General features: G+C 38.6%; 1 protein-coding gene across 3 annotated transcripts in view; it reads left to right on the top strand.

The window, feature by feature from the left end:
* The window catches only part of syt1a (synaptotagmin Ia), a 165,049-nt gene that overhangs the window by 36,228 nt on the left and 102,445 nt on the right, over window positions 1-26,376 (top strand). For 2 of the 3 annotated variants that reach the window (XM_053688490.1, XM_017493772.3), the window contains exon 1: window positions 19,182-19,372. The exons of the other annotated variant lie outside the window; for it this stretch is intronic. The gene's annotated coding sequence lies outside the window, so the exon portion shown is untranslated. Of the gene's footprint in view, window positions 1-19,181; window positions 19,373-26,376 lie in introns of those variants that run through there. 3 annotated transcript variants of the gene reach the window in all.

Genomic DNA, 26,376 nt, shown 5'->3' with positions numbered 1-26,376 from the left:
GGAATGCAGGGAACTGGAATCAAAGGGCTGATTTATAGAAAAACTTAAATAAGGGATCATTGGAAGTTGCAGACATAGGGTACTGGATTAGGCACTGGGAATGTAGAGTTATGGGGATGTAGAGTTTGGGGATGTAGAGTTATGAGGATGTAGAGTTTGGGGATGTCGAGTTTTGGGAATGTGTTGGGGATGTAGAGTTTGGGAATATAGAATTGTGGGGATGTAGAGTTTGGGGATGTAGAGTTATGGGGATGTAGAGCTGTGGGGATGTAGAGTTTGGGGATGTAGAGTTTGGGGATGTAGAGTTATGGGAATGTGTTGGAGACGTAGAGTTATGAGGATGTAGAGTTATGGGAATGTTGTGGGGATGTAGAATTGTGGGGATGTAGAGTGTGGGGATGTAGAGTGTGGGGATGTAGAGTGTGGGGATGTAGAGTGTGGGGATGTAGAGTTATGGTGATGTAGAGTTATGGGAATGTAGAGTTATGGGAATGTAGAGTTTGGGGATGTAGAGTTATGGGAATGTGTTGGAAATGTAGAGTTGTGGGGATGTAGAGTTGTGGGGATGTAGAGTTTGGGGATGTAGAGTTATGGGAATGTGTTGGAGACGTAGAGTTATGAGGATGTAGAGTTATGGGAATGTTGTGGGGATGTAGAATTGTGGGGATGTAGAGTTGTGGGGATGTAGAGTGTGGGGATGTAGAGTGTGGGGATGTAGAGTGTGGGGATGTAGAGTGTGGGGATGTAGAGTGTGGGGATGTAGAGTGTGGGGATGTAGAGTGTGGGGATGTAGAGTTATGGGGATGTAGAGTTATGGGAATGTTGTGGGGATGTAGAGTTGGGGAATGTAGAGTTATGGGAATATAGAGTTGTGGGGATGTAGAGTTGTGGGGATGTAGAGTTGTGGGGATGTGTTGGGGATGTAGAGTTGTGGGGATGTAGAGTTATGGGAATGTAGAGTTATGGGAATGTAGACTTTGGGGATGTAGAGTTATGGGAATGTGTTGGAAATGTAGAGTTGTGGGGATGTAGAGTTGTGGGGATGTAGAGTTGTGGGGATGTAGAGTTGTGGGGATGTAGAGTTATGGGAATGTGTTGGAAATGTAGAGTTGTGGGGATGTAGAGTTGTGGGGATGTAGAGTTGTGGGGATGTAGAGTTATGGGAATGTGTTGGAAATGTAGAGTTGTGGGGATGTAGAGTTGTGGGGATGTAGAGTTGTGGGGATGTAGAGTTGTGGCGATGTAGAGTTGTGGCGATGTAGAGTTGTGGCGATGTAGAGTTATGGGAATGTGTTGGGGATGTAGAGTTTGGGAATATGGAGTTATGGGAATGTTGTGGGAATGTAGAGTTATGGGGATGTAGAGCTGTGGGGATGTAGAGTTTGGGGATGTAGAGTTTGGGGATGTAGAGTTATGGGAATGTGTTGGAGACGTAGAGTTATGAGGATGTAGAGTTATGGGAATGTTGTGGGGATGTAGAATTGTGGGGATGTAGAGTTGTGGGGATGTAGAGTGTGGGGATGTAGAGTGTGGGGATGTAGAGTTATGGGAATGTTGTGGGGATGTAGAGTTGGGGAATGTAGAGTTGTGGGAATATAGAGTTGTGGGAATATAGAGTTGTGGGAATATAGAGTTGTGGGGATGTAGAGTTGTGGGGATGTAGAGTTGTGGGGATGTGTTGGGGATGTAGAGTTGTGGGGATGTAGAGTTATGGGAATGTAGAGTTATGGGAATGTAGACTTTGGGGATGTAGAGTTATGGGAATGTGTTGGAAATGTAGAGTTGTGGGGATGTAGAGTTGTGGGGATGTAGAGTTGTGGGGATGTAGAGTTGTGGGGATGTAGAGTTGTGGGGATGTAGAGTTATGGGAATGTAGAGTTATGGGAATGTGTTGGAAATGTAGAGTTGTGGGGATGTAGAGTTGTGGGGATGTAGAGTTGTGGCGATGTAGAGTTGTGGCGATGTAGAGTTGTGGCGATGTAGAGTTATGGGAATGTGTTGGGGATGTAGAGTTTGGGAATATGGAGTTATGGGAATGTTGTGGGAATGTAGAGTTATGGGGATGTAGAGTTATGGGAATGTAGAGTTATGGGAATGTAGAGTTTGGGGATGTAGAGTTATGGGAATGTGTTGGAGATGTAGAGTTGTGGGAATGTAGAGTTATGGGGATGTAGAGTTATTGGGATATAGAGTTATGGGAATGTAGAGTTATGGGAATGTAGAGTTATGGGAACCTGGTACTGCAGGATTAGTTAAAGGTCCTGTGAGAGTGGGTGGGATTGATCAGAATTCTATCTGCCCTGGTGGGAGTAACACCTCTACCATGAGCTTGTAGGACTTTGGGAACACTGAGGTTGTAGAACTCTGTACACACAGGACCCTGGGGTGAGAGTATACAGGAACATGGGGATTGAAAAATGCGTTTTTGTTTTGATGACATCTCAATACTGCTGTTTGCGAGGCTCAGGTGTGTGTGTGTGTGTGTGTGTTTTCTTTGGGTGTTTCCCCCCGCAGTGCATGCGGTCATTCAGACCCCGTTAAAATGCCATTTTTGTGTTGAGCATGCTGAGACTCCGTGCGCAGACTCTGGAGAAAACGGAGCCAATTTTTCATGGTTATTGGATGTGACATATCCAAAACGGCCGAGCGGCGAGAGCCGAGAGAGAAGGACGGAGGAGAAACTCTCCTCCTGATTCATCCCTCTGAAAAACACAAGCAAAACAAAGCAATTCACCTTTAACAGGGTTAAAGTGAGGAATGGACGCTGCACTCGTCTCTCACTTACTCTCTATTGTACTGAGAGAAAGGAGAAAAGAACGAGAGAGAGAATCCTGACATCATCTCTATCTTCCGTCATTCACAATAACTTTATTATGTTAGCTAGTAAAACATACTCATTAGCACTCTCTAGCAGTTTAGATAACACAGCGAGGGTTTGTAAAATAAAGATAGCTAGTTAAACTCGGTATGCTAGGATGTTTGCTAGCTTATCTAACTAAGCACGGTAATGACTTCTGCCATTAAATAAACACAAATGTAAGGGTTAGCTATGAGCTAGATGCTACCATTTTAACTTAGACATGATGTATGTAAATTGAAAAAAAAAAGTTTTAAATTGGGCAAAGAAAATAAAGTAACTCACATTTTATATGTTTAAATGGAGACCTTCCTTTTACAAAAGCACGGATTTTAGATTTTGTACGTTTGACGTTGCTAGGAAGGACCAGTGTGTGTGTGTGTGTGTGTGTGTGTGTGTGTGTGTGTTGAGATTTTTTCAGAATCAGCAGCAAATTGTACCACAGGATATACACACTGTAATCTCATATTACAATGATTGAAGTGTGTGTGTGTGTGTGTGTGTGTGTGTGTGTGTGTGTGTGTGTGTGTGTGTGTGTGCGCGCGTGCGTGCAGGAGAAGGAGAAGCTAATTAAGCCTATTAAACGCTCTAATCGGGTTTTTTTTGTATCGTAGCCACTAACAGACGGGTTTCTGCTGATAACTAGCGCTCAGCTGAGTTCGGCTCGGTGATTGACACTCCATCAAAACACACACTCCTGTTTGTTCTTTCAGCATTCTGGGCTTTTATTTATTTTCTAATTCCTGCTCTATCTCTCTCTCTCTTCCACTTCCTTATGCTACCTTCTCTGTTAACTTGTCTGATATCCTGCTAATCACTCACAGCAGATTTGGTGGAAACTGGAGCGTGGATATATTTTAAAGATTTATCTCTAATTAATAGAAGATGACAAACTTTTCAACACGCGTTGACCAGCTAGCTAAATGTTTATCCTCAAACTAAACTAGCAGAGCAGCTAGCTAAATGTTTATCCTCAAACTAAACTAACAGAGCAGCTAGTTACATGTTTATCCCCAAACTAAACCAGCAGAGCAGCTAGCTACATGTTTATCCCCAAACTAAACTAGCAGAGCAGCTAGCTAAATGTTTATCCTCAAAATAAACTAGCAGAGCAGCTAGCTAAATGTTTATCCCCAAACTAAACTAACAGAGCAGCTAGCTAAATGTGTATCCCCAAACTAAACTAGCAGAGCAGCTAGCTAAATGTGTATCCCCAAACTAAACCAGCAGAGCAGCTAGCTAAATGTTTATCCCCAAACTAAACCAGCAGAGCAGCTAGCTACATGTTTATCCCCAAACTAAACTAGCAGAGCAGCTAGCTAAATGTTTATCCTCAAACTAAACCAGCAGAGCAGCTAGCTAAATGTTTATCCCCAAACTAAACCAGCAGAGCAGCTAGCTACATGTTTATCCCCAAACTAAACCAGCAGAGCAGCTAGCTAAATGTTTATCCTCAAAATAAACCAGCAGAGCAGCTAGCTAAATGTTTATCCCCAAACTAAACTAGCAGAGCAGCTAGCTAAATGTGTATCCCCAAACTAAACTAGCAGAAAAGCTAGCTAAATGTGTATCCCCAAACTAAACTAGCAGAGCAGCTAGCTAAATGTGTATCCCCAAACTAAACTAGCAGAGCAGCTAGCTAAATGTTTATCCCCAAACTAAACTAGCAGAGCAGCTAGCTAAATGTTTATCCCCAAACTAAACTAGCAGAGCAGCTAGCTAGCTCCACCAGCAAAGAAAACTTTACTGTGTGATTGACTGAAGTGCTTTCTGGTGGTGTATCTTATTGCTCGGTTTATGGTGGGTGTGGGGGTGTGTGTGTGTGTTTGTGGAGTGGAACAGTTATTAATAGTCTACAGTGATTATAATGATTAGGAACAGGTGTGTTCAATATCGGTGGTGTTCACACTGAGCCTCACATTATACAGAGTCAGTATAGCAACACATCTAAGTGTGCTACCAAGAACTGGTCTCGCTGACTTCAACAGGTGTCACTGAGGTTGTTCATGCACTACACTATATTCTTACACTATGTATGTCGAGTACAGGGATGCGAGTAGTGCAGTAAGAATCTCAACGTCTTTTGCAAAAACAAAATTGACAGATTGCTGCTCAGTACGTCACGTCACTGGTCCATTTTTTTTTTTAAAGTGCAAAAAATGACGTTCCACATTAATTTTTTTCCACTTCTACACATCATCCTGGTATCCCTAGCAGTTGCCGCCTAATATAGGGAAGTAAGCATGAGTACTTACTCCAACACTGGAGTAACAGCACGTGCCTCAATCCTTGATTAACAGCGTTTACTCCAACACTTACTCCCAATGTTATTTACAGCATCTTGCTGGTGTTAAGCTGAAGATGGTTGCTCTGACACCACACCGCAAAGCTGTTAATCATGCCCCTGTAGTCTTCCTCATTTACCTTCCATAACACACCCCACAATCATCTGAGAACTTCTGCATATGACATCTGAAATCAGAGGTGTAAAAGGTGAATGGGAATCTAGCAAGAACAGTCCTCTCAGACATACAGTTCTGTAGCTGCTCATACTGGAGCCTGCAGGTCAGGTAGTCAGTGATCCAGACACCAGGTCATGTCCACCTGTACTGCACACAGCTTCTCCACCAGCACAGTAGGCTGGATGGTGTTGAAGGCATTCCTGTCATCTCCAGGTGAGAAAAGCTCTGTGAAACAGGTAGCTAGATCACAGCATCCTCCACCCCCATATGCAAGCGGTAGACAAATTCAGGGGGTCCATTCCTCTGCCCACGTGTGTCCACAGGTAACCAAGACCAGCCTTTGAGGGAGATCAAGTGTGATGTCAGCACTACAGGACTGTAGTCCCTTAGATTCTTCTTTTTGGGTACCTGGACTAGGAGGGATGTCTTACAAAGTGACGGGACCTTTGCCAGTGTCAGGCTCAAGTTGTAGATGTACTGTAGGTCCATCAGGGCCTGGTGCTTTTCCTGTTTTATCACCTGCTCAGGTGTGGTGGACAGATCTGGGAGAGAAGGGGAGGAGGGGAGCTGCAGAGAGTATGACATGGTGTGAGGTGAGTGAGTTGATGGCCCATGATCAAACCTACTGAAGAAATTAAGTTCAGATATTTCAATGTTCAAGTGCTAGCACTTACACTAACCCTTGAGTAACAACGTTTACTCCAACTTGGGGCAGTGGTGGCTCAATGGTTAGGCTCTGGGTTACTGATCAGAAGGTTGGGGACAGCCAAGCTGTTGGGCCCCTGAGCAAGGCCCTTAACCCTCTCTGCCCCAGGGACACTGTATCATGGCTGACCCTGTGCTCTGGCCCTAACCCCCTAACAAGCTGGGACATGCAAAGAAAAGAATTTGATTGTGCTGTAATATATATGTGAGAAACACAGCATAGCAAACTTCTACCACTTACCACTACAGAGTCCTAGCACACCAGCCATCACATACTGTAATATCACTTTATCTATCTCTTCACTACTAGCACTTACTCAAACACCTGTCTCTCTTTCTCTTTTTACTCTTTTCTCTTTCCCTGTCTCTCACTCCTCTTAATCTGACAAAAACAGAATAATTTTTTTTCTTAGTGATGGAATAAGAACAGTTATTCAGACTTTTCATCCTACTCGAGATTAATTACAGCGTGTCGTTTCTCGTCTCGTGTCCCTTCAGCTCACAACAATTACACGTAATTAATAGACGTCTGTTCCTATTACTGCACTTCATGTAGACTCCACTCGTCTTTTCCTCATTTCTTTTTTTGAATGGAGGTCACGGTGAAGGAGAACTTACTAACTAAAGGAAGAGAAAAATGGATGGACAGAAACACGGCAGGATAGAGGGATGTATGATCGATGGATGGAAGGATTGGTGTGTGTGTGTGTGTGTGTGTGTGTGTGTGTGTAATAAGAGTGGGAGTTTTGTTGGACCTGAAAGATGGCATTGTTCTTCTCCCACTCCGCCCACATGCATATCTGTTTCTCTCTCTCTCTCTCTCGCTCTCTCTCTCTCCCCCCCTTATGTGTGTGTGTGTGTGTGTGTGTGAGTGGAAGAGAGTTTGTGAGTGGCATCACGACCCTACAAGAACAAGACAAGGATGATATTGACACAACCACTGCAGTGTTGTGATTGTGTTGCTAGGTGATGGACTCATCGTGTGTGTGTGTGTGTGTGTGTGTGTGTGTGTGTGTTAATTTAATTTCAGACCCTCAACACCCGAGGCTAATGAGTGTTGTCCAAATCCGGTCTAATCCTCAACTCATTCTACAAAGTGGACCTGGTCCCAGGGGCCTTTCACAAACACACACACACACACACGCGCACACACACACACACAAATATATAGATGTATGAACACCTCAAGAGTGATAATTAGGTCAGTCTGATGCAGACAGGCTGTGACCTGACACTGGGCTTCATTCCAAATCACACTAAGGGTTCCTATGTAGTGAAGAAAAGAGTGAACGTTTGTATTTAGCTCCAGGCTTTATCATCTGTTTTGGATTTGGGCTTCAAATCTTCTCTTAGAACATTATGTAGTGTCCTGATTTTACAAAGTGACAGCTGTCCATAGTCAACAAGGGAAGGGAAGGGAAGGGAATGGATGGATGGAGTAAACAGATGGGGGCACTGACTGATAGAAGGCTGACTGGGAAATGGCTACATAAAGGGATTGGCAATGGATGCAAGGATAGAAGTATACATGGATTGGGGATGTATCAAATTAAGAAAAAGATGGATGGAGGGATAGATAGATGGACAGAGGGAAGGATGGATGGATTAATGGATAAAGGAATTGGTGGAGGGAAACATATGGATGGAGGGATGTATATATAGATTGAGTGATATAGGGGTAGATATGTGGTATGGATGGAATCAATGTAGGGATGATGTATAGATTGATAGGTGGATGGAAATATTGATGATGAATTGAGGTATGTAGGGATGCAGGAATTGCACATGAATGGCTGGATATAATGGAGGTAAGGATGTGAAGATGTATGAATCAATGGATGGAGAGATTAATAGATAATTTGATGTATGGCTAGACTGAGAATTGATTGTATTTAGAAATAAATGGGGTGAAGGATAGATGGATGATCGATTGGATGGGTCGATGCATAGATGGGTGTAAATAGATGTAGGGGTGGGTGGAGGGACAGATGGAGTGAAAGATGGATGGATATATTGATGGGGGGCATAGTTGAATGGAGGGATAGATAGAATGAAGGAGAGGCTTATTATATAGATTTAAATAATGTAGATAATAGATATATTAGTTTATATGCCCGTATTAATATTATACTATATTACATTAAATTTTACAGTATAAGAGAGAGAGAGAGAGAGATCTCTCGGTAAAACCTCACTGGCTAAAAGCGAAAAAGACGATGGCTAAATTTAGACCAGTAAGACCAATCCAGTCAACTGAAAGTGTGAGAGCGTGAGAGAGAGAGAGAGAGAGAGAGAGAGAGAGAGAGAGAGAGAGAGAGAAAGAAAGAAAAAGAAAGAGAGAGAGAGAGAGGAAGGAGAAGCAGAAGGAGGAGATAAAGAGTGGTAAAGAGAGGAGGGGAAAAAAGACGAGAGCATAAACAGAGAGGTGGAAAAGAGACAAATGAACGTTTAAGGAGAGATACAGTAAAAAGACTATGGGACAAAACAGAGGAGAGAGATGGATGGATTAAAATATGGAGGAAAAAGAAAGAGGGAGACAGATGGAGGGAGAAGAAAATGAGGGAGAGAAGAGATGAAAAGAAAAAAAAAAGAAAGCAGATTAAAAATGGAGAGATTTAACCCTGGGTGAGGATGAAAAGATCACCTGAGAGAGAGGGAGAATGTGTGTGTGTGAGAGAGAGCGAGAAAGAGAGTGTGTGTGTGAGAGAGAGGGAGAGTGTGTGTGTGAGAGAGAGAGAGAGAGAGAGAGAGAGAGAGAGAGAGAGAGAGAGAGAGTGTGTGTGTGTGTGTGTGTGTGTGTGTGTGTGTGTGTGTGTGTGTGTGAGAGAGAGAGAGTGAGAGAGAGAAAGAGAGAGAGAGTGTACATGAGAGAGAGAGAGAGAGAGAGAGAGAGAGAGAATGAGAGAGAGAGTGTGTGTGTGTGTGTGGGGGGGGGGGGGGGGGGGGTAGTGTTTTAGAGATGAAGATGTTTCCGTGGACCCTGGCAGGTTGGTGCTGCTGGAGAATGGGATCTGTAATTAAACCATCAGTGCTAATTAGGGGACATACACGCACGCACGCACGCATGCACACACACGCACGTACGCACGCTCACACACACCATGATATACACCATGAAGCTGAGAGTGTTTTGGGGTGTTACCACCCCACAGTTGTTTATTTTCCTATAACAGCATGCCACCCAGTGGTTTATTCCTCTTATACCACAGCAATTCTCCAATAATTACAAATTTAAAATAAAAAAAAAAAAACAACACACTGTGCTTTTTATCCATTTATAGTTACATTTAATAATAAAAAAAACACACTGTGCTTTTTATCCATTTATAGTTACATTTAATAATAAAAAAAACACTGTGCTTTTTATCCATTTATAGTTACATTTAATGTTAGTTCTTCTCGCTTACGTTATTTAAGTCATTTAGAAAGGATCATAGTCTTGTGTGAATCACTCAAAATAACCCCCCAGGGGTGTGGCCAAGATGGTCACAGAGTGGACAAACTTTGCTAGAAGGATCTCTGTGTTATATACATATCAATAATATCTATATAGCTCTCACTCACTAGGTTATCATTGAGATTTTACTTGCTAGGTTGGTTTTCTTCTTCACTTTTCACAAATGAACTTTTGCTTGCTAGGTTCAATTTTACACGCTAGCTTAGCTTTCCCTCAAGAGGTTTGCTTTTACTCACCAGATCAGGTTTCTCTAGCTAGGTTAGCTTTTCCTCCTTGGGTTAGCTTTTTATGTTGTGATGTAATTTATCAGGATATATTATTATAAAGTTAAATATACCAGCTTATGTAGCCAGCTTATACGGCTAGTTAATTATAGTTCTCTGTTATAGCTATGTTATTGAGTAGTTACTAGATACATACTGATGTGTATGGTATAAGTGCTGTGTGTGTGTGTTTGTGTGTGCATGTGTGTTTGCGTGCGTGTGTGTGTGTGCGTGTTGTTGGTAAACCGGGATCACCAGGATAAATTCAGCAGCATTCACTCTAATATCTCTCTCTATTCGAGCGTGAAGAGCTCTCGACCTTTTATTTTGCTGAGAGTGTCCTCTTCTTCTGAAGACTGACTTTCATCATCATCATCCCCCTGTCCCTCAGTTCTCTCTCTCTCTCTCTCTCTCTCTCTCTCTCTCTCTCTCTCATATTCTCTGTCCTCTTTCTGTCTCTCTTGGACTCGTACATCCCTCTGGACTGTAGTTGACTTTATGATTGCAGTGGCAAAAAGCTCTGTTCTTCATCTTTTCTTCTTCTTGAGCTGATGCGATGCTCCTGTGGCTCTGGTGCATCTGGTAATAGAGGATTAATAATCCTTCACCTGACAATCTTTCCAAAAAAAAAAGTGCCTCGACTGTGCACTTAAAAAGTTGCTGATTTTGTCCTAAAGATTGAGCCACGGAACCTTCCAGAACAAATCCCACTGACTGTCGGAAGAGGAAAAAAATGTCCATTAAACGCATGAACAATTCAATTTAATTAAATTCAGACTCTCTTTTATAACCAAATATAAAGAGTGCACAGTCAAATTCTGGGAAAATATCAATATATATTCTGTCAAATAAATATATACTGTACAATTTTGTAAATATTACTACAGTATTATACCTAAGTATATACTAAATATCCAATCTCTAAATGCGATGAAACTTTAAAACAGCCCCTTTACTCACTCTATAGTAGAACAGTCCTAATGGGTGTGGCCTAATATTCTAATGAGCACACTTTATTGACAGCCCTCTGTCTGAGACTTCGCCTATGATGTCACACCAAATAACTAAATCAGGATTCATGAAGCAACACAGTAGCTATGCTCACTATGTTAGCTTTGACTACATAGGCTAGCTTTTACTTAAGTTGGTCTTGCTAGCTCCTGAACCTCTACTGAAATTAGACACTGGTTTACATACCACAAAACGTTCCAACTTATCATCAGATAATAAATAGCCCAGTACTTCTGCCTTGAGACTGCCAAAAATCTGATTAACAAAGAGCAGACTATCCTTTGATCAGACGCTAGAAAACCAGAGAACTGATGAATGTGAAACAGACACTAGATTATCTGACCTGAGATCAGACACTATTATAACTATTATAAATTTGCCAAATCTAAATAGAAACAGTGACTTATCTGTTAAAGCTAACTATTTAACTTTGACAATTTTCTAACCTGTAATCAGACAGAACTATCAATTTATCTGACAGTCATTTACCTTCAAGCATGTCTTCCAACCTAAAATCAGATGCTGAGTAATTGTATCTACATTAACTACTAGCAAACTAATAAATCTGAAGTCAGATTCTGGACCAAGTACAGTAAAATGTCAAGATCAGAATGAAATATTAAAAGCAAAATTTTAAATGCTACAAACTAGAGAACATTCTAGATCAGAGGACTACTCGATAACCTGATTCTGATATCCGACATTAAATGAGTATGGTCTCAATCAGAAAGCATTTTAAGAACCTTAGATCAGACAGAGAGCAATTCTTATCACAAGATCAAACACTGTTACTTACAGTCATTATTATTCAAAGATCAGACACTATGTAGTTTACCAGATATTTTCATCCTGAGATCAGACACTGTCGTTTACCAGTTAATTGTATTCCAAGATTAGACACCATGTAGTTTACCAGAGATTCTCATCCTGAGATCCTACATAGTATCCTGAGAGATACTATGTAGTTTGCCAGGTATTTTTATTCCAGAGCAGACAGTATGTAGTTTAGCATGTAGATATATCCAGAGCCATATCAACCTGCAGTTCTTGCCTGATGTGCCACTGAAGCTAAGCAGCGTTGAGCCTGGTCAGTACCTGAATGGGAGATCTCCTGGGAAAACTGAAGTTGCTGTTGGAAGTGGTATTAGGGAGGGTAACAGTGTGTGCTCACCCTTTGGTCTACATAGGATCTAGTGCCCCAGTATAGTGACAGGGACACATACAATGTAAAGCACTTTGTGTGTCTAGAGAAGTGCTCTGTAACTAACTACCGTTCAGTTTGTTCCAAGATCAGACACTATGTAGTTTACTAGTCATTTTTATTTTAGGATCAGACATAATGTAGTTTACCAGTCATTTTCATCCTGAGATCAGACACTATGTAGTTTACCTGTCATTTTAATTCCAAGATTAGACACTATGTAGTTTACCATTTTGTTTTTATTCTGAGATTAGACACATTGCTAATTACCATTCATATTTTTAACTTAAAATTGGTCCTAGGTTAGCTACTGGGGTAATTTCTATCCTGAGATCAGACAATAAAGGTTAGTGCATTGCTTATGTCACAGAACTTTTCAGGCACTAGCATTGCTGAGATTGGCCTCAGGGTTATTTTTCTGAGTAAATGGGGATCATCTTTGCTGGCCATTTCACACAGCAGGTGAAGAGTCATTTTCAGCTGAATAGCGGAAACTCCTGCGCATGCACCGTACTGAGTGCACTCTGTGTAATCATCAGCTACCCGTTATAGGAAAATGGCCGTCATGACTCGAGCTCCAGCTGAAAGCTTTTTAAATCGTCTTCTGTTATTTCAGCTTTGTAAAGATGCATTAGCGTGAGGTTGGACAGTGGCACATGGAGTATTATTGTACAGCCAGTTGTGTAGCAGCCATTTTCTAAATAGAAAGGCTTTACTTTACTCCCCTGAGGCACGTTAAGTGTGTGCGTACGTGTGGAGATGGATAACCAGCTCTAAGTGTTGTAAGTCTTGGTAATCAGTGGGAAAATAATAACAATGTTTTTTAGACGGTGTTTATTACAGATATGAAAATAACATGAGGCGAAAGAATGAAGGAAGTCCAACAAAGCTACAGTGCACCTCAGCGCAGACTGTAAACGTATTTGGAACTGTACTAAAGTGATGGAGAACCATTCTTCCCTCAGGTGGTGTTGCGATGATGGTTCAGAGCGCCATCAAACCATTCATTAAGCCATTGTGTACAATGGATGGGGGCGGAGTCATCCTGAAGAAGACCATAGAATAGACATAGAAAAAGGATAAAAATGTCTCGACATAGGCTAAAGTCAATCAGTCAGAATCTCTTTCGCTTGTTCTCACTCTCACGATCTACGGAAGTTTTTAGAATTCCCAGATAGGTTATCAGCTAGCTAACATTAGCTAGCTAACATATGTGTGTGTATATATATATATATATATATATATATATATATATATATATATATATGTATATATATATATATATATATATATATATGTGTATATATATATATATATATATATATATATATATATATATATATATTACACTGTAGCTTTACATCAGGCTAGCTAACAAACAGGTAAAAAGAAGGTAAAAACTTTATAGTTAGCTGTATTTTTACAATTGTTTTTTTTTTGGTAAGTTTTTATATCAGTTGTCCACTGATGATACACATTCTACTTTGGCTTTAGGAGCAACAAGGCCAAGGCAACAGTGCTGCTGCATTAGAGCAGCAGAAGTCTCCCCCAGGTCCTACTGACCTGCGGACTCTGTATTTTGTGAATTCATTGACAATATAGCACAGTTGAATAATGGAGAATGAATGAGAAAAACTATTAATGAGTCAAAATGCTAAAGGAAATGTAAACATTATGTAACATAGTGAAATTTTGAAAGAAGGATGCTGTAACATGAGTTAACCTGACAGGATTTTGCTCTCTAACATGAGGTTATCTCATGTTAACAAAATCCTGTCAGGTTAGCTCATGTTAGTGAAATCCTCTCAGGTTATCTCATGTTGGCAAAATCCGGTCAGGTAATCTCATTTTAGAGAGTGAAATCCTGTCAGGTTATCTCCTGTTAGAGACTGAAATCCTGTCAGGTTATCTCATATTAGTGAAATCCTGTCAGGTTATCTCATGTTAGTGAGTGAAATCTTGTCAGGTTATCTCATGTTAGTGAAATCTTGTCAGGTTATCTCATGTTAGTGAAATCTTGTCAGGTTATCTCATGTTAGAGAGCAAAATCCTGTCAGGTTAATTCCTGTTAGTGAAATCCTGTCAGGTTATCTCATGTTAGTGAGTGAAATCCTGTCAGGTTAACTCCTGTTAGTGAAATCCTGTCAGGATATCTCATGTTAGAGAGCAAAATCCAGTCAGGTTAACTCATTTTGGAGAGCAAAATCCTGTCAGGTTATCTCATGTTAGCCTAATCATGTCAGGTTATCTCATGTTAGCCTAATCATGTCAGGTTATCTCATGTTAGTGAAATCCTGTCAGGTTATCTCATGTTAGTGAAATCCTGTCAGGTTATCTCATGTTAGTGAGTGAAATCCTGTCAGATTATCTCATGTTAGTGAGTGAAATCCTGTCAGGTTATCTCATGTTAGTGAAATCCTGTCAGGTTATCTCATGTTAGTGAAATCCTGTCAGGTTATCTCATGTTAGTGAGTGAAATCCTGTCAGATTATCTCATGTTAGTGAGTGAAAACTTGTCAGGTTATCTCATGTTAGTGAAATCTTGTCAGGTTATCTCATGTTAGTGAAATCTTGTCAGGTTATCTCATGTTAGAGAGCAAAATCCTGTCAGGTTAATTCCTGTTAGTGAAATCCTGTCAGGTTATCTCATGTTAGTGAGTGAAATCCTGTCAGGTTATCTTATGTTAGTGAAATCCTGTCAGGTTAACTCCTGTTAGTGAAATCCTGTCAGGATATCTCATGTTAGAGAGCAAAATCCTGTCAGGTTAACTCATTTTGGAGAGCAAAATCCTGTCAGGTTATCTCATGTTAGCCTAATCATGTCAGGTTATTTCATGTTAGTGAAATCCTGTCAGGTTATCTCATATTAGTGAAATCCTTTCAGATTATCTCATGTTAGAGAGCAAAATCCAGTCAGGTTAACTCATTTTGGAGAGCAAAATCCTGTCAGGTTATCTCATGTTAGCCTAATCCTGTCAGGTTATCTCATGTTAGCCTAATCATGTCAGGTTATCTCATGTTAGCCTAATCATGTCAGGTTATCTCATGTTAGTGAAATCCTGTCAGGTTATCTCATGTTAGTGAATGAAATCCTGTCAGGTTATCTCATGTTAGTGAGTGAAATCCTGTCAGGTTATCTCATATTAGTGAAATCCTGTCAGGTTATCTCATGTTAGTGAGTGAAATCCTGTCAGGTTATATCATTTTAGTGAAATCTTGTCATGTTATCTCATGTTAGAGAGCAAAATCCTGTCAGGTTAATTCCTGTTAGTGAAATCCTGTCAGGTTATCTAATGTTAGCCTAATCATGTCAGGTTATCTCATGTTAGTGAAATCCTGTCAGGTTAACTCCTGTTAGTGAAATCCTGTCAGGTTGTCTCATGTTAGTGAAATCCTGTCAGGTTGTCTCATGTTAGTGAAATCCTGTCAGGTTATATCATGTTAGTGAGTGAAATCCTGTCAGGTTATCTTATGTTAGTGAAATCCTGTCAGGTTAACTCCTGTTAGTGAAATCCTGTCAGGATATCTCATGTTAGAGAGCAAAATCCTCTCAGGTTAACTCATTTTGGAGAGCAAAATCCTGTCAGGTTATCTCATGTTAGCCTAATCATGTCAGGTTATTTCATGTTAGTGAAATCCTGTCAGGTTATCTCATGTTAGAGAGCAAAATCCTGTCAGATTAACTCATTTTGGAGAGCAAAATCCTGTAAGGTTATCTCATGTTAGCCTAATCATGTCAGGTTATCTCATGTTAGTCTAATCATGTCAGGTTATCTCATGTTAGTGAAATCCTGTCAGGTTATCTCATGTTAGTGAGTGAAATCCTGTCAGGTTATCTCTTGTTAGTGAAGTCCTATCAGGTTATCTCATGTTAGTGAAATCCTGTCAGGTTATCTCATGTTAGTGAGTGAAATCCTGTCAGGTTATCTCATGTTAGTGAGTGAAATCCTGTCAGGTTATCTCTTGTTAGTGAAATCCTGTCAGGTTATCTCATATTAGTGAAATCCTGTCAGGTTATCTCATGTTAGAGAGCAAAATCCTGTCAGGTTATCTCATGTTAGAGAGCAAAATCCTGTCAGGTTAACTCATGTTATACAGCAAAATCCTGTCAGGTTAACTCCTGTTAGTGAAATCCTGTTAGGTTATCTTATATTAGAGAGCAAAATTCTGGCAGGTTAACTCATATTAGAGAGCAAAATCCTGGCAGGTTAACTCATATTAGAGAGCAAAATCCTGGCAGGTTAACTCATATTAGAGAGCAAAATCCTGTCAGGTTATCTCCTGTTAGTGAAATCCTGTCAGGTTATCTCATGTTAGAGAGCAAAATCCTGTCAGGTTATCTCATGTTAGAGAGCAAAATCCTGTCAGGTTAGCTGATGTTAGCGAAATCCAGACAGGTTAGCTCATGTGAGAGAGTGAAATCTAGTCAGATTAATTAAATTCAGCTTTATTCTAATCATATATACAGTGGTGTACAGTATAATAAAATGTAATTTAGCTAGCCTCAGATGTAAACATGTTAGCTAATTAACTACGTTTAGTTAGTTGACTAGTGTGCAGATTAATAATATTTATGAATATTTATGAACCAGCCTGTCAGAAATATTATCATGCTAGCTTAATTTTAGCTAGCTAGCTACCATTAGCAGTAAAAAAAATTACGAACATGAGTAAATATGACTTAAAAATCCTCTAAGGTTAGGTTATGTTAGCAAGCTACTGTTAGCAGGAACGATTATGAATATTTATGGATACGAATTAAAAATCCCCTCAAATAGCTCATCTTAGCTATATGGCTAACAAAATCAGTGAAATATGAATGCTAATGGATTCTGATTTGAAGCTACCTGGCTTTAACACCTAGCAAACCAACAACCAAAAAAAAAACAATCAAAACGGTGTGTTAGCACTGTAATGTGTAATAGTGAACAAATTCACATGAATATGTTATTAAATTGAACCTGATAAACAGAGAGTGTGAGAGTGTGTATACGCTAATGTACATGCTGTTATAAATCAACTCCAGTTGTAGGTAGTTGGCACTGTGTGTGATAAGCACAGATGGTCATAAAGGCGCTAATAATTCCTCACACACTCACACACACACACACTCAACCACCCAGAGTGAATGTGTATGCCTTCATTCAGTGTATATTTGTGTGTTTGTGTGTGTGTTCTGCTCCCCATCCCCCTCTTTCCCTTGTGTGTATGTGAAGGTCATGACCTTGAAGGCTGCTCTATTTGTTCAGAGCCATCGCTAATCAGTACAGAGATTTGACACAGAGTCTACACACAAACTCAGCCCAAAATATACAGCTTTATTTAAAGATTACTAATCACAAAACATTTAGTGACTTATTTACAAATAATAATGAACAGAGAAATACAGAAACAACATCTATGTTAGTTCATGTTAGTGAAATCCCGTCATGGTTAGCTCGTGTTAGTGAAGTCCTGTCATGGTTAGCTCGTGTTAGTGAAATCGTGTCAGGGTTAGCTCGTGTTATCGAAATCCTGTCATGGTCAGCTCGTGTTAGCGAAATCCTGTCATGGTCAGCTCGTGTTAACGAAATCCTGTCATGGTTAGCTTGTGTTAGCGAAATCCTGTCATGGTTAGCTCGTGTTAGCGAAATCCTGTCATGGTCAGCTCGTGTTAGCGAAATCCTGTCATGGTCAGCTCGTGTTAACAAACTCCTGTCATGGTCAGCTTGTGTTAGTGAAATCCTGTCATGGTCAGCTCGTGTTAGCGAAATCCTGTCATGGTTAGCTTGTGTTAGCGAAATCCTGTCATGGTTAGCTTGTGTTAGCGAAATCCTGTCATGGTTAGCTTGTGTTAGCTAGCTGACTAGCGCACAGATTGTTAATATTTATGAATATGACTTAACATTCCTGTCAGGTTCACTCATGTTACCTAATTATTAAAAATAAGAGAAACAGAAAGAAATAAACAGACGGATATAGAATGAGAGATGGTGTGATAGGGAGAGAAAAATGAAAGTAAATAGATGAAGAGGTCAAGTGAAAGAGAGAGAGAGATGGAAAGAGAGTTAGAGATACAGTAAAGAGAAAGAGTGAGAAAGAAAAAGGAGAAACAGCAATGAAAAGGTACAATGGTGGATAGAAGGAATGAGGAAGGGTTAAGAGAAAAGATGAGCCTGAGGAAAAAGAGCAAGAGAAAGGGAGTTGGAGAGAGAGATTGGAGGAGAAAATTGACGTGACAAAGGTGCCAAATAAAACAAAAAAGAGATAGATGCCATGATGGAGGGAGAAATAAGAGGAGGGAAGAAGAGAGAGGACGATATAAAAAGTGAGTAGAGGTAGAAAGAGCAGTCGTGACAGAGAAACAGACCGGTAGATGAGGGAGAGAAAGGTGAAAAGTGCGATACCGTGATGGACAGAGAGAATGAAGGAGGGACGTAGAGTTCTATATCTACAATGGAGAGAAAGAGAGAGAGATAGAGGAGAAAAACAAGAGACAGAAAGACAGAGGGAATCAAAGGATTCAGTAATGGAGAGAGAGAGAAAGGAGAGAGGAGAGAAGAAATAGGAGGACTATAAAGAAAGAGGAAGAGTGTGAGAGAAAGAGGGAAAATGACAAGGATAGAGAGGCGGAGAGAAAATAAACAAAAAATGAGGAAGTAGAGAGAGAACATTTGGGGGAGGGGCTTTTAGAACACCAGGTATGCGTGTGTGTGTGTGTCTGTGTGTGTGTGCGCGCGTGTGTGTGTTTACAGCCCCCTATAAAGTAGAAAAGTGGGATGATGTGGGCGAGTGACTCTCCTGAGAGATAGATAGATGGAGAGAGAGAGAGAGAACAAGCGACAGGGAGTGATAGTTGATGGGCGAGAGAGCATGTGTCAGTAGAGAGAGAGAGAGAGCGAAAGAGAGAGAGAGAGAGAGAGAGAGAGAGAGAGAATGGAGAGTATGTTTTAGAGAGGAGAGAGAATGAGATATAGGGTGCGATAGATAATGAGGGAGGGAGAATGTGTCAGAGTGGAGGGAGAGAGAGAGAGAGCATGTGTTCGAGTGGTGTGAGCGACTGAGCGAGAGAGAGAGATGCAGGAAAAGAGGGAGGGATGGAGGAAGGGATGGAGGGAGAGGGCGGGGGATGGTGTGGGTGGGTGGGATGCTGGAGTGTGAGCGATGCTCAGAGTGAGTGTGCGAGAGAGAGAGAGAGGGAGAGAGGGAGGGAGGGAGGGAGAGAGTAATAGAGGAGAGACGGAGCGCAGGCTTTCAGAGCTCTCGGCGGGTGTGGATGTAGAAGAACGAGTGCGAGTGGTGGCTTTCATTGTGTTTGTCATTTGGGACAGAGACGCCTGTCCTCCTCCTTGTCCTCCTCCACAACCGATCTGTCCATCCTCGTCCTCCATCTCCACGGTCGAGAGAGACACACGGGAGGAGACGCCGCGCTGCCAGGTAGGGACGGATGAGTGCTGTACTGTACGGGATAGAGAGATGGAGGGATGATTAGATTGAACTGAGATTAAATACATGATTAAATAAGTACAATAGAATTTTGATGAGAGGAGAGAGAGGGAGTGAGTGAGAGAGAGTATGATACTGTATATGGAGGGATGGAAGGAATATACTGTAGGATGAAAGAAAGAAATCGAGAGAGAGAGAGAGGAGAGAGAGATAGATTAACACTAAGAGTGAATACAGTATGAATGAATGGATTTTAAATATAAACAAATTTATGCGCTACATTGACTGTTATATGATAGTGTGTGTGTGTGTGTGTGTGTGTGTGTGTTTTTCCTCATAATTCTATTTCATATTTATTTTTATTTTCTTTACCAAAGTAAATTCTACACATCATTACAGAGCGGCGCATCACGTGCAGAATTAAATTCCGTATCAAATTAAACACGTTATGAACCTTCTATAATGTGTGTTTGCATCATATTAATTTTATTTGACATATTTACTATCATTTAATTTTATTATAAATACACAAACGCACCTTAGCGACATGGCGGTTGAAATGAAAAGGAGTTGAATATAGAATTAGAAAGCGCAAATGCAAACTAATATGGATTGTAATTTTAGAAACACAGTCCGGACAGTGTGTGTGTGTGTGTGTGTGTGTGTGTGTGTGTGTGTGTGTGTGTGTGTGTGTGTGTGAGCACTGATATATGTACACCAAGTGGAATTGATTTTATACTGAATATTATTTTATTTTATTTTTATAGGACACGCAGTTATTAGGTTAAACTGATTAATATTATATGAGAGAGTATGGATGGGCGAGAGAGCATGCGTCAGAGTGGAGAGAGAGAGAGATTTGTATATACTCTATGTGAATACTGAATAATACACCGAACTAACCAGTTTCTTTATTTGTGCTGTATTTTGTATTTATTAAGGCAGACTACTGTATATTATACACAATATATGAAATGTAATTATCCAGTATTGAGTCAAACATGCTGAATGATTGATATTATACAGTATTGTAATTATACTACACTATAATATCAATTAATCAATCAATATCAATATATTTTTTTTTAAATCTAAAACAAGATCATTATTATCCTGTGTGTTTCTCAGGTGTTTATGATGAGATAAATATCACATTATACACGTCTCTTCAACAAAGTCTCAGGTCGTCAGATTCACTCAGCTATACGACCACATTTACTACCAGTGTATATTTACAGTATGAGGTATACCTGGACCCTTGTACAGTGTTACGTTTCATATACAATCCTAATTATATTAGAAAAGAAGTGTTCCTTTGATATGTTAGTATAAGTACTTGAACTGTGGAGTACACTAGAGTATTTTTATATGCTAGAATTTGGAAGTATACTTCTAAAGAGAAGTAAAAGTATTGAAGTATTTTCAATGTCTAGACTAAATACCGGTGACGTGAACTGGAGTATTTATTTAAGAAGTACACATTTTTACAGAAGACTAAATATACTACCAAGGTTACTACAATCACACTGATGTATATTTCAGTGTACAATTTAGCTTCATGCTGTATTTACTATCATAGCAGTACACTAGAGTATTTTGTACATGCTGTTACAAGTAAGTTAAGAGAAGTGCATTAGAGTCTAACTACTTGACGAGGAGTACACTGTAGTATTTTTTTTTTATGTTAGCATTTGTAAGTATACTTTTAAAGTCACACACTAGACTAATTTTATATGCTACTCTAGGTACTAGGTACAGATCAACACTAGAGTACTTTTTGCTATAAGTACTTGAAGCAAAGTGTACCAGAGTATTTTGATGAGCATTACTTGAGGAGGAGTACACTAAAGTAGAGTATTGTTATATACTAGCATTTGGAAGTACACTTCTAAAGAGAAGTAAACGGAAGTATTTTGCATGTCTAGGCTAAATATCTGTGACATAAACTGGAGTATTTTTTAAAGATGTATGTATATACTACCAAGTTTACTACAGACGTACTGATGTATATATTTCATGCAATGTATAATTTAACATTATATATTTACTATCGTAGAAGTACACTATAGAGTATTTTTGTTACGCTAGTCTATTTACTTGAGAGTTCACTGGAGTATTTTTTTATATACATTAGCATTTGTAGGTATACTTTTAGAGTAATACAATAGACTATTTTTATATGCGACTATGGATACACCTATATGCTAGGTACTTGATGAGAACTACACTAGAGTATTTTTGAAATGCTAATCTAAGTACTTGGGGAGGAGTACGCTAGTATAGTTTTTATATGCTAAAATTCATACTTGAAAAGAAGTGCACTAGGTGACATGGAAATTATACTTTTAGTTGTAGATCTTGTTGGTATATGGGTATGGGAAGTACTTGAGTATGCTAAATACTCAGGTCTACTGCTATTTACTCTACACATGAAATTATAGCTAGGTTTATGAGTGCTTTACAGGTGTTTTACAGATGTTTCTGCACATGCATAAAGAATAATCAAACTATGCGGGCCAGATGGGCCGAGCCAAGTGAGCAACTTCTGTTTAATATTAAAACAGAAGTCAGGGATATTGTAGAGTAGATATGGAGAATATTAGCAGCGTGATTAATATTATACTGAATATTATATTAAATTATTGGATATGGAGCCAGACACAGACAGACAGAGCTGGGCATGTGTTCACGGGTATATTTACACCATGTTTGTGTCTGTTCTGCGTACATTTTATACTAATGACTGAATTTTACATCAGAGAAGATAAGCAGATGGACTGAACTGGGCTGGTGATGATGATACGGCCGTGTGTGTGTGTGTGTGTGTGTGCGTGCGTGCTGATATTGATGGAGTTCAGTAAAACATAAGCAGAAATTAAACTCTGTGTGCTGTAATATTCATTTTAAAATGAGCGAGTGGATTTCATTGCACTTATATTACTAGAAATGATGTAACAGTAAATTATACAACATCAAATCAACACAATGTGAGTATATCTATTCGTAATATTATGTGAATTTGTTTGAAATTCCAAGTACGGAACATGAAACACGAGTATACTCAAGTATTTTTTATATGCTAGTCTAAGTACTAGGGGATAAGTACACTTTAGTATTTTTGACATGCTAGTCTCAGTACTCAGGGATGAGTATACTCGAGTATTTTTGATATTCTAGTCTAAGTACTGGGGGATTAGTACACTAGAGTGTGTTCGATATGCTAGTCTAAGTGCCCGAGGATAAGCACACTTCAGTACTTCTGATATGCTAATATAATACTTGAGGTTAAGTACACTAGAGTATTTTTGATATGCTAGTCTAAGTACTTGGGGATTAGTAGACTAGAATAATGTTTGTGCTAGTCTAAGTACTTTGGGATAAGTACACTAGAATACTTCTGATGCAGGTCTAAGTGCTCGAGGATAAGTACACTTGAGTCTTTTTGATATGCTAGTCTATGTACTTGGGGATAAGTACACTAGAGTATTTTTGATATGCTAGTCTAATACTCGAGGATAAGTAAACTTCAGTACTTCTGATATGCTAATCTAAATACTTTAAGTGATGTACACTAGAGGGTTTTTTTTATATGCTATTTTAACCATTTTCGGTGAAGTATGCTAGTGTATTTTTCATATGTTAGTCTAAGTAGCTGGGCGGCTGTGACTCAGGTGGTAGAGCGGGTTGTCCACTGATCACAGACTTGGTGGTTCAGTCCCAAGGCCACATGCCTCGACATACCGAAGTGTCCTTGGGCAGGACACTGAACCCCAAGTTGCCTCCAATTTATAGCACTATATAAGTGCAGACCATTTACCAAGTACTTGAAGAGAAGTACACTGGAGTATATTCCAAATGCTTCTTATCTAAACAGTTGAAGATAGGTACACTACAGTATTTTCATAAGCTAATCTGCTTATCTGAAGAGTAGAACACTATAGGATTGTTGTTAGTCTAAATACAGTATTTGAGATGTAAACCACTCTATTTCTAGAGATGTACACTAGTGTGAATATACAGCATTGTACAGTTTACTTCTTTTTATCATAGAAGTACACTAGAGTATTTTATAGGCTAATGTAAGTGTTTGAAGAGCAGTATCTAGAATATTTCTGATATACTAGTCTATTCATATTTAGAGTATTTATTTTAATTATAGATAAGTGACTGGACTCTGGGCACTGAAATCATTTCTAAAACTGAATTATTAGCAAAGCATTAGTGCAGATTAGACTCTGGGTTCTTTACTATTATATTTACATAATCTATTAAATTACTTTATGGGATGTGACTTACAACACTGGCATATAAATATACAGAATATTAAATGATTCAGTGCAGTTAGTAATAAGAATAGTAGTAGTAGTAGTAGTAGTAATATTATGTGAAATCTGTTACTTTAGCTAAAAACCCAACAAGGGAAAATAAATATTATATTTTAAAAATAGTAAATAAGTACACTGTGAGGGAGAGATCTGTACTGTGCTCTTTTTGTGACGTTTTCTCCACCACATCAGTGTGTTGTAGTGCGTGATGGTGTGATTATGTAATACACTGAACACTATATTAAATTATAGAGTACAAACCCAGAGAGGGAAATGGATTATACCGCTTCAGACTGGGAGTTGGGGTTGGTTGTTGGGGGGGGTACTGTGCACGTTTTATCATATTCTTCCTCCACATTAGTGCCTTTGTGATTGATATTGTACTGAATATTGTATCTGATTACGGACCGAAAAGCCGAAATGAAAGTGGATTGTAGTGTAATTTTGGAAGCGTACAGACTGACAGGACTGGACACGTGCTCTCTGATTTATTTACACCGCCTTACTGTCTGTTCTCTGTGACTTATATTATACAGAAAATTACATTTTACTCCATAAACTCAAACTGATGAGTCGGAACTGGAGCTTTATCTTGGTTTTGGATCAAAAACAAACGCAGAAACAGACTCTGTAGAAATCCCTGATATTCCTGTAACAGATTAGTGCCTAGTGGAAGTATATATTTAACTCTTAAATATATTTATATGCATATTTAAATGTTTTTGACATGCTATGTAATTATAATTCAGTTTTAGGATATAAATTGAGATGCATTTTGTTTTAAATGCAATTATATACCTATTGAATATAAAGTACAAATACAACAATCAATCAATCAATAAATAAATAAATAAATAAATAAATAAATAAATAAATAAAGGCAACTAAATGAAAAATTGTAACAATTAAATAAATGTATTAATGTTGAGTGTGATGTGTATTGATTTTACATGTCATAATTATCATGCTTATATTGATAATAATTCAGCAAATATTTAATGTTTATATATTACTCTTTTCATTTCTGTATCATGTATATAATGTATAAAGTTATAATTTTACAGTCTTTTATACCATTGTATAAGAGTATACATAGAACTTCATTAATATGCATTAAGGTGATATGTGATTTGAATAAATAGGACTAATATGAATAAATTAGTCAATATGTTAGGTTCTGTAGTATGTATGTTGCATATTATTTAATTTTATAATAGTATTAAATAACATTATATAAACGTTTATTAAGATACAGGCTAGCATGTGTGTTTCTCTCATATAATATAAATTATTTGCACCTACATGATAGAAATGAGTAAATTAGAACTGATTTAACCTTTATATCTGAATAGTGTTGGGTCCGAGTCCACCTTTGTCGAGTTCGAGTCGAGACCAAGTCCTTAACCAATCGAGTCCGAGTCCAAAAGGGGTCGAGTCGGACTTAAGGTCGACTTAAGGAGTCCAGAAAGTAATTAAATTGAAAAAAGATTTGAAATTGCGATTGTAAACTCAACATTTAGCTTAAATTAATATTTTAACCTTCACAAACCAATGGCAACGTAAATGTAACAACAAATCCCACTATTACATCTTACCATTGCCATTTAATATTTTTATCTCATGTCATCAGCACCTCAACTAGTTTCCTGTCAAAAAATGGTTTCACAGAAAAAAAGTGATATAGAGGTATATGTAGAACTTTTATTATATTGCAATTGTATGAAAATACAAATGAAGCTGTTTTGTTATTGTATCACACTATATGGTGTCCTCCAGTTGGAGGTGATGTCAGTGATGTGATGCGTCTCCCCCACAGTTATATAGTCTGAGAGAGAGAGTACAGAGTAGACTTACATTCAGCAGTAGCTCATAACAACACTCTTCATGCTTTATTACTGCTTTTAATCTGGCTATCATTCACAGCAAACTCATTTCTGAACACAGTTCTCATCACAAAGGACATCAATAGAGTGGCTGATTAGCAGCTAGCCAGCTACTTTAAATAACATTAGCTATGCTAATGAACAAATGACACCTGTTAAACTCTAATGTTATTATAGTATTACACAACATATACAAATGTAATAAGATCAAGCTAGCGTGTTTGTATTTAGACTATATTATCATCAGTGTAATGGACAACATGTGCTGTATATTGTTAGTTAGATATACTAGCCTGAATATTATGTAGATGTAATTTAATAAGGTTATATTGTTACATAACGTTATATAGAACTTTAGTAAGAAATTTGTTAAGATACAGTCTTTTATGTGTTTTTAATTAGATAAATTTACATCATGTTAGCATCTATTGATGGAAATTAGGAAACCTTTTAAGTTTGTATATGAACTTTCTATTGCTCAAGTATGTTGCGTTATTTGATGTTGATTCGAGTATTATTTAACATTATATAGAAATGCATTATCTTAAACATTTCTCGGCATTTTAGCACTTAAAGTTGATTTTTATTTCTGTACCAACCACAGTAGGTATTATTTAATATTATAATAGAATTATATAACATTATGTAGAAATTTATTAAGATACAATCTAGTATGTGCATGTTAATCAGGTATATTTACACTATGTTAGCATCTGTTGATGGAAATTAGTAAATTAGCAAATGTTTTAAGTGTATATAAGTTTTTTTGTCACAAGTATATTACACC

This window comes from Ictalurus punctatus, chromosome 19 (genome assembly GCF_001660625.3).
Source record: "Ictalurus punctatus breed USDA103 chromosome 19, Coco_2.0, whole genome shotgun sequence".
NCBI lineage: Eukaryota > Metazoa > Chordata > Actinopteri > Siluriformes > Ictaluridae > Ictalurus > Ictalurus punctatus.
This window is presented reverse-complemented; position numbering and strand designations above follow the sequence as displayed.